We start from the raw sequence: 7,599 nt of genomic DNA, 5'->3' as shown, positions 1-7,599 counted from the left end.
AAGGTGAACCTTCGACCCAGTCTGAGGTCCTGAGCGCTTTGGAGATGGTTTTTTATCAAGGATCTCTCTGCACTTTGCTCCCTTCATCTTTTCTTCGATTCTGACTAGTCTCCCAGTCCCTTCCGCTGAAAAACATCCAAACATCATGATGCTTCCACCACCATGCTTCACCATAGGGATGGTGCCAGGTTTCCTCCAGACGTGATGGTTGACATTCAGGCCAATGAGTTCAATCTTGATTTCATCAAACCAAAAAATCTAGCTTCTCATGGTCTGAGAGTCCTTTAGGGGCCTTTTGGCAAACTCCAAGCAGGCTGTCGTGCCTTTTACTGTCGTGCCTTTGGCTTCCATCTGGCCATTTTACCAGAAAGACCTTATTGGTGGAGTGCTGCAGATATGCGTGTCCTTCTGGAATGTTTTCCCATCTCCACAGAGTAACTCTGGAGCTCTGTCAGAGTGACCATCAGATTCTTGGTCACCTCCCTGACCAAGGCCCTTCTCTCCCGATTGCTCAGTTTGGCCAGCTCTAGGAAGTAGTTTGGTGGTTCCAAACTTCTTCCATTTAAGAATGATAGAGGCCACTGTGTTCTTGGGGACCTTCAATGCTGCAGCACTTTATTTTTACCCTTCCCCAGATCTGTGCCTTTACACAATCCTGTCTCGGAGCTCTATGGACAATTCCTTCAACCACAAGGCTTGGTTTTTCTTCTGACATGCACTCTCAACTGTGGGACCTTATATAGATGGGTGTGTGTCTTTCCAAATCATGTCCAATAAATGTAATTTATCACAGGTGGACTTCAATCAAGTTGTAGAAACATCTCAAGGATGATCAATGGAAACAGGATGCACCTGAGCTCAATTTCAAGTCTCGTAGCAAAGGGTGTGAATACTTATGTAAATAAGGTGTTTATTTATTTAGAACAAATTCTAAAAACCTGTTTTTCATACATTTTAGAATCAGGCTGTAACGTAACAAAATTTTAGAATCAGGCTGTAACGTAACAGAATGTGGAAAAAATCAAGGGGTCTGCACTGCATTCAGAAAGCATTCATACCCCTTGACTTTTTCCACACTTTATTCAAATTCAGGCTGTAAGTCAACAGGCTTACAGCCTGAATTTGAATAAAGTGTGGAAAAAGTCAAGGGGTATGAATGCTTTCTGAATGCAGTGCAGACCCCTTGATTTTTTCCACATTCTGTTACGTTACAGCCTGATTCTAAAATTTTGTTACGTTACAGCCTGATTCTAAAATGTATGAAAAACAGGTTTTTAGAATTTGATCTAAATAAATAAACACCTTATTTACATAATTTGATTAAATTGAGATTTTGGGTTACTGGCTTACACAAGGTGAAATTGTTTTTAGACATTTTTACAAATGAATAAAAAATGAACATCTGAAATGTCCTGGGTTGTGTGCTTTTGTGTGCTTTGTTGAGATGTTGACATCACTGGTGGGATCCACCTGTTCCAGGACAGTTGTGGCCAGGCCTGTGTTTGCATACACTGTGGCTGGTGTTTGCATTTGTTTGTGCTCTGCGGTTGATTGTGCAGTTCTGGACAGGAAGTCATCTACATTTAGTTATTTGCCTTGTTTGTATTGCAGATGGAGTTGGTATCTTTGTAGCCTTAGCAACATTCTCTGCAGTCACTTGGGTTTGTGAGTAAGGATTTCTTGAAGATTGTCTCGAGCAGTTTGTGGTTGCTGTGCAGATACTGGTCAAACTTGTCATATGCAAAAACAATGGTGATTTGTGCATATCTCTGTTCGGGAACACTTTAATTGGATATTCCTTCTGTAGATGCTCTACAGACTATCATAAAAATGTCAACTATCTACTAACCATAACCTTAACCCTTATACTAAACCCTTATTCTAAACCTAACCCTAACCTTGGCAAGCAGTTGCTTATCAACAGATAGTTTGTTGATAGTATGACCATCTGTAAAGCATCTACAGATGAAAAATCAGAACCATCCAAATAAAGTGTGGCCCCCTGTTCTGTCTGAGTCAATGTTTTGGAGGCAAATGCCACAGGTTGTCCTTTCTGTAGAAGGGCTGTGTCCAGATCTGCCTCACTGGCGTCACATTGCAGTGTGAGTTCATCATTCAGGTTGTAATATTTGAGCACTGGTTGTTCTGTGACTAACTGTTTTATAGTCTCAACTTCTGCTTTATGCTGTGGTAGCCATGTCCATACAAATACATTCAATGTCTTTGTCTGTCAGCCTTGTTATTGTCTCGCACACATCACATGGGTGGGGCATGAATTTTTCAAGATAGTTCACAAACCCCAACATCCGCTGTAGTGACTTGATGTCGGTCGGTGTCCCCACTTTCTGAACGGCTGTTATCGTCTTTGGTTCGTGTGGTGAGAAGATGACCCATGTACGCTAGATAGCTTTATCCTGAGTTTATTTTTGTTCAGCTTCAGGTTTGATATCTCTTGCACTCTGCAGGAGAGCTGTAAGGTTTTTGTCATGATCTGCCATCGCCTCTTTGTTTGTGTCGCCACATACATAGAGTAGAATGTCATCTGCGATCACACTCACTCCAATTTGTACCTTTAGTGCTTCACACTGTCTGTGCTGGTATTCTTCAGCTGCTTGCTTGATTCCAAATGGCATTCACAGCCATCTATACCTGCACACAGGTGTGCTGAAAGTTAGATAGCTACTCGCTTCATCAAGTTTGACTTGCCAATATCTATCTTTAGCGTTGAGTGCAGAGAATACCTTTCAGTTGGATATCTCTGGTAGAATCTCTTCTAAGGTGGGAATCTGGAAGTGCGATCTCAGTAAGGCTTTGTTGAGTGCGCTGGGGTCCATGCATACTCAATGACGACCATGTTGCTGATCCACAGGGTTGGTTCTGGGACTTTTGTGATGATGTCTGCGTTGTCCATCGAATGTATGGCCTTTGTGATCCTTTTCTTCAGTGGAATAGGTGTCAGTCTTGGTGGCTACTGCACAGGCCGGGCTGCGGTGTCTACTTCTAGGTGTAGCTCTCCAGGAAGGCAGCCAAGCCTGTCTAACCTGTCACTGTACTTGGAGATAGCTGTGGCTGTAGTTTACGTGTAGTAGGCTGGGTCTCTTACACGTGTCAACTGACAACAGAGGAATATGGGATGTCTCCATGACCTAAAACTTGAGATTACATTTTTTTCCATCATGATCTGCTTTGAGATTGCATTCTCCTGTTGGCTTTATCCATTTGCCATCATATAGCTTGAGTATAGCTTTGATCAATAGGAGAGCTGGATTGTCGTCTTACATGACACACTGTAGGTCTCCATAGCTTATGACACTGTTGATCCTGTCTAGTTGACATTTAATTGTATGGCAGGGGCAATATGTCAATGGCTCATCACTGTGTGGAGCTTGTTTAAGGTTAATGAACCATTAGTTTTCCTTGTCTTCCATAGAATTAACATTTGAGATGCGCCACATAAAATAATATGTGTGAAATGCTTGATAGTGTATGTGATGTAAACAGAGAGGTCTACCTTCTTGGGGTATTGACTGGTTTTCATCAAGCTGCCCACTCAAGACGAAGCTTCCTACTGTAACCAGTGCCAGTAATCTGGTTCAGATTATTAATCAACCTACCAGGGTGTTCACAAACACTACAGGAACAAGGTCACCCACATATATCAACCCCTATTTTTACTAATGCTGTAGAACTTTGTTCTAAGCTGTATCCGTACCCATTGGATGCAGTGATCACAATATAGTGGCTATATTTCAGGAAAGCCAAAGTTCCAACAGCTGGGCCTAAAATAGTGTATAAGAGATCATGCAAAATATTTTGTTGTGACTCTTATGTGGATGTTGTTAAAAATATTTGTTGGTCTGATGTGATTAACGAGGATCATCCAGACGCTGCACTTGATGAATTTATGAAATTGCTTCTTCCAATTATTGATAAACATGCACCTGTTAAGAAACTGGCTGTTCGAACTGTTAAGGCATCATGGATTGATGAGGAATTGAAAAACTGTATGGTTGAAAGAGATGGGGCAAAAGGAGTGGCTAATAACTCTGGCTCCACATCTGACTGGCTTACTTACTGCAAATTGAGAAATTATGTGACTAAATTCAACAAAAAGAAGAAGAAACGTTACTATGAAGACAAGATCAATGATACAAAGAATGATGGGAAAAAACTTTGGAGTACTTTAAATGAAATTATGGGCAGAAAGTCAACTCCATCTTTCATCGAATCAGATGGCTTATACATCACAAAACTATTTGATGTTGCCAATTATTTTAAATATTATTTCATTGGCAAAGTGGGCAAACTTAGGCAGGAAATGCCAACAACGAACAGTGAGCAATTGTATTCATGCATTTTAAAAAAGTATGAAAGGAAAGCATTGCAAGTTGAATTTTGTAAAGTTAGTGTGGGAGAGGTGGAAAAATTATTGTTATCGATCAACAACGACAAACCTGGCCTGGACAACTTAGATGGAAAGCTACTGAGGATGGTAGCTGACTCTATAGCCACTCCTATCTGTCATATTTTTTAATCTGAGCCTAGAGAAAAGTCTTTGTCCTCAGGCCTGGAGGGAAGCTAAAGTAATTCTGCTACCCAAGAGTGGTAAAGTGGTCTTTATTGGTTCTTACAGCATACCTATAAGCTTGCTGCCAGCTCTAAGCAAACTGTTGGAAAAAATTGTGTTTGACCAAATACAATGCTATAACAACTGACTTTCAGCATGCTTATGGAGAAGGGCACTCAACATGTACTGCACTGACACAAATTACTGATGATTGGTTGAAAGATTGTGGGAGCTGCCCTTTTAAATTTCAGTGCATCCTTTGATATTATTGACCATAACCTGTTGTTGAAAAAACGTATGCGGTATGGCTTTTCAACCTCTGTCATAATGTGAATTCAGAGCTATCTATCTAATATAACTCAAAGGGTTTTCTTAAATGGAAGCCTCTCTAATGTCAAACATGTAAAGTGTGGTGTACCGCAGGTGAACTCTCTCGACCCTCTACTCTTTTCTATTTTTACCAATGACCTGCCACTGGCATTAAACAAAGTATGTGTGTCCATGTATGCTGATGATTCAACCATATACGCATCAGCAACCACTACTAATGCAGTCACTGAAACCTTAACAAAGAGTTGCAGTCTGTTTTGGAATGGGTGGCCAGTAATAAACTGGTCTTGAACATCTCTAAAACTAAGAGCATTGTATTTGGTACAAATCATTCCTTAACTGCTAGACCTCAGCTGAATCTGGTAATGAATGGTGTGGCTGTTGACCAAGTTGAGGAGACTAAATTACTTGGCGTTACCTTAGATTGTAAACTGTCATGATCAAAACATTGTAAAGATGGGGAGAGGTCTAGCCGTAATAAAGAGATGCTCTCCTTTTTTGACACCACACCCCAAAAAGCAAGTTCTGCAGGCTCTAGTTTTGTCTAATCTTGAATATTATCCAGGCGTGGTCCAGTGCTGCAAGGAAAGACCTAGTTAAGCTGCAGCTGGCCCAGAACAGAGCGGCACGTTTTGCTCTTAATTGTAATCAGAGGGCTGATATAAATACTATACATGCCAGTCTCTCTTGGCTAAGAGTTAAGCAGAGACTGACTGCATCACTTCTTTTTATAAGAAACATTAATGTGTTGAAAATCCCAAATTGTTTGCATAGTCAACTTACACACAGCTCTGACACACACACTTATCCCACCAGACATGCCACCAGGGGTCTTTTCACAGTCCCCAAATCCAGAACAAATTCAAGAAAGCGTATAGTATTATATAGAGCCCTTATTGCATGGAACTTCCTTCCATCTCATATTGCTCAAATAAACAGCAAACTTGATTTCAAAAAACAGATAAAGCAATCTCGTGGCACAACACCTCTCCCCTATTTGACCTAGATAGTTTGTGTGTATGCATTGATATGTAGGCTACAAATGCCTTTACAAAAAAATGTATGTAGTAGTGTTCTTGAGCTGTTCTCGTCTATTGATGTTCTGTATTATGCCATTCTGTATTATGTTTCATGTTTTGTGTGGACCCCAGGAAGAGTAGCTGCTGCTTTTGCAACGGCTAATGGAGATCCTACTCAAATACCAAATACCACATTGCCTCTGTTGTTTAGTTATCTGACTCATTGTCTTCCTTGACTAGTTTGAGTTGAGGTTTGTGCTGTGCTTGTTTACAAACTCTGGCAAAATGATTTTGTTTGCCACATGTTTTATAGGTGATACTGTGCATTTGGCTTTGGCATGTACTGAACCACAGAAATGACGGGGTAGGTTTTTTTGGCATTCTATTTGTATTAGTATCCCCTGTAAACTCTGTCTGTTCACAACCATATGTTTGGCTTTTTGATTCTGAAAGTTGCTCACGGTAGTTAAAATGTACAGTCTCTGGTTCACCTCCACCAATTTTCTTGATTTGCATTTGTGGTTGTTCACTTGAACAACATGTCTATGACTTAGTTCAAAGTGAGGTTTGGTTCTCTGAGCATGCTCATTAACAGGTGGCATTCCTTTCCAATCACTGTTAGCAGAGTTGCTAAGCGGACTACTGCCTCCTTGTTGTCGAGACCGGTACCGATCTCATAGTTTTCTCCTTGTGCTTAAATTGTTTTCCAGTTGTTACTGTATGTGTCACCTTTCATGTACATACCATCTGGGCACAGACATCAGATCAACATCTAGTTTTGATATGTTTGACGACCCTCCCACTCTGTCTGCCGAATTCTCTCTCTTTGCTCTTGTTTTCCTTAATAGGATCTCGGTGGAATGAGCCGGGAGGGTCGTCAGCGAAATGGGACACACCTGGGCTCGGGACACACCTGGGCTCGGGACACACCTGGGCTCTTCCCCATTCATTAAGGAGGCTCTCTCCATGCAGACACACTGTTAGATTTTGTTTGTTTGTTTGTTTGTTTGTTTGTTTGTTTGTTTGCTTTGGACCTTTCAACACCCCTCATTATCACATCTATGCATGCAACCACTCACTTACACTACTGATTACTGACTACACACACCATTGTTAATTGTATTTAGGCTAATTCAGTTAATAAATATATTTTTTATTATTCCTTATCTCCACGTTGTCTCCCTTTTGTTACGGACTTCGAGCCAGTTCGTGACATATGCATTTGGTTGAGTTGTCAACCAAATGTGAATTCCACATGAAATCAATCAAAAATGTCACCATGTCATTGGATTTAGGTTAAAAAGTTAGAAGAAAAAGATATGAAATTCCTTTACGTTGATGACTTTTTGCAAATCCAATCAGTTTTTTCACTTTCATTGAAAGTCAGACAGTTTTAGCCCAGTGGGTAGGCTCCGGTACGGGAATTAACAGGTAAGCCATATTTTTTGCTTTCGTCATAGCTGGCTAGCTAGTGGACAAGTCTGTTCCTAGAGAGTGCTCTTCTCTGTGTATTCTTTTGATTCAAGGACATACCTATTTGGTTCTGACTTCTGACATGTTTTATGGACTGATTATTCAATACAGAGCAAGGTAATGTTCATAAGAATGTATTTACTTTAGCATCATTGGTTAGCATGCATACAGCTCCCTTAAGTGCATAGTAGGTAATGCCTAAGTTGGCTC

Source organism: Oncorhynchus clarkii, chromosome 29, assembly GCF_045791955.1.
Source record: "Oncorhynchus clarkii lewisi isolate Uvic-CL-2024 chromosome 29, UVic_Ocla_1.0, whole genome shotgun sequence".
NCBI lineage: Eukaryota > Metazoa > Chordata > Actinopteri > Salmoniformes > Salmonidae > Oncorhynchus > Oncorhynchus clarkii.
Note: the sequence above shows the minus strand (reverse complement) of the source record.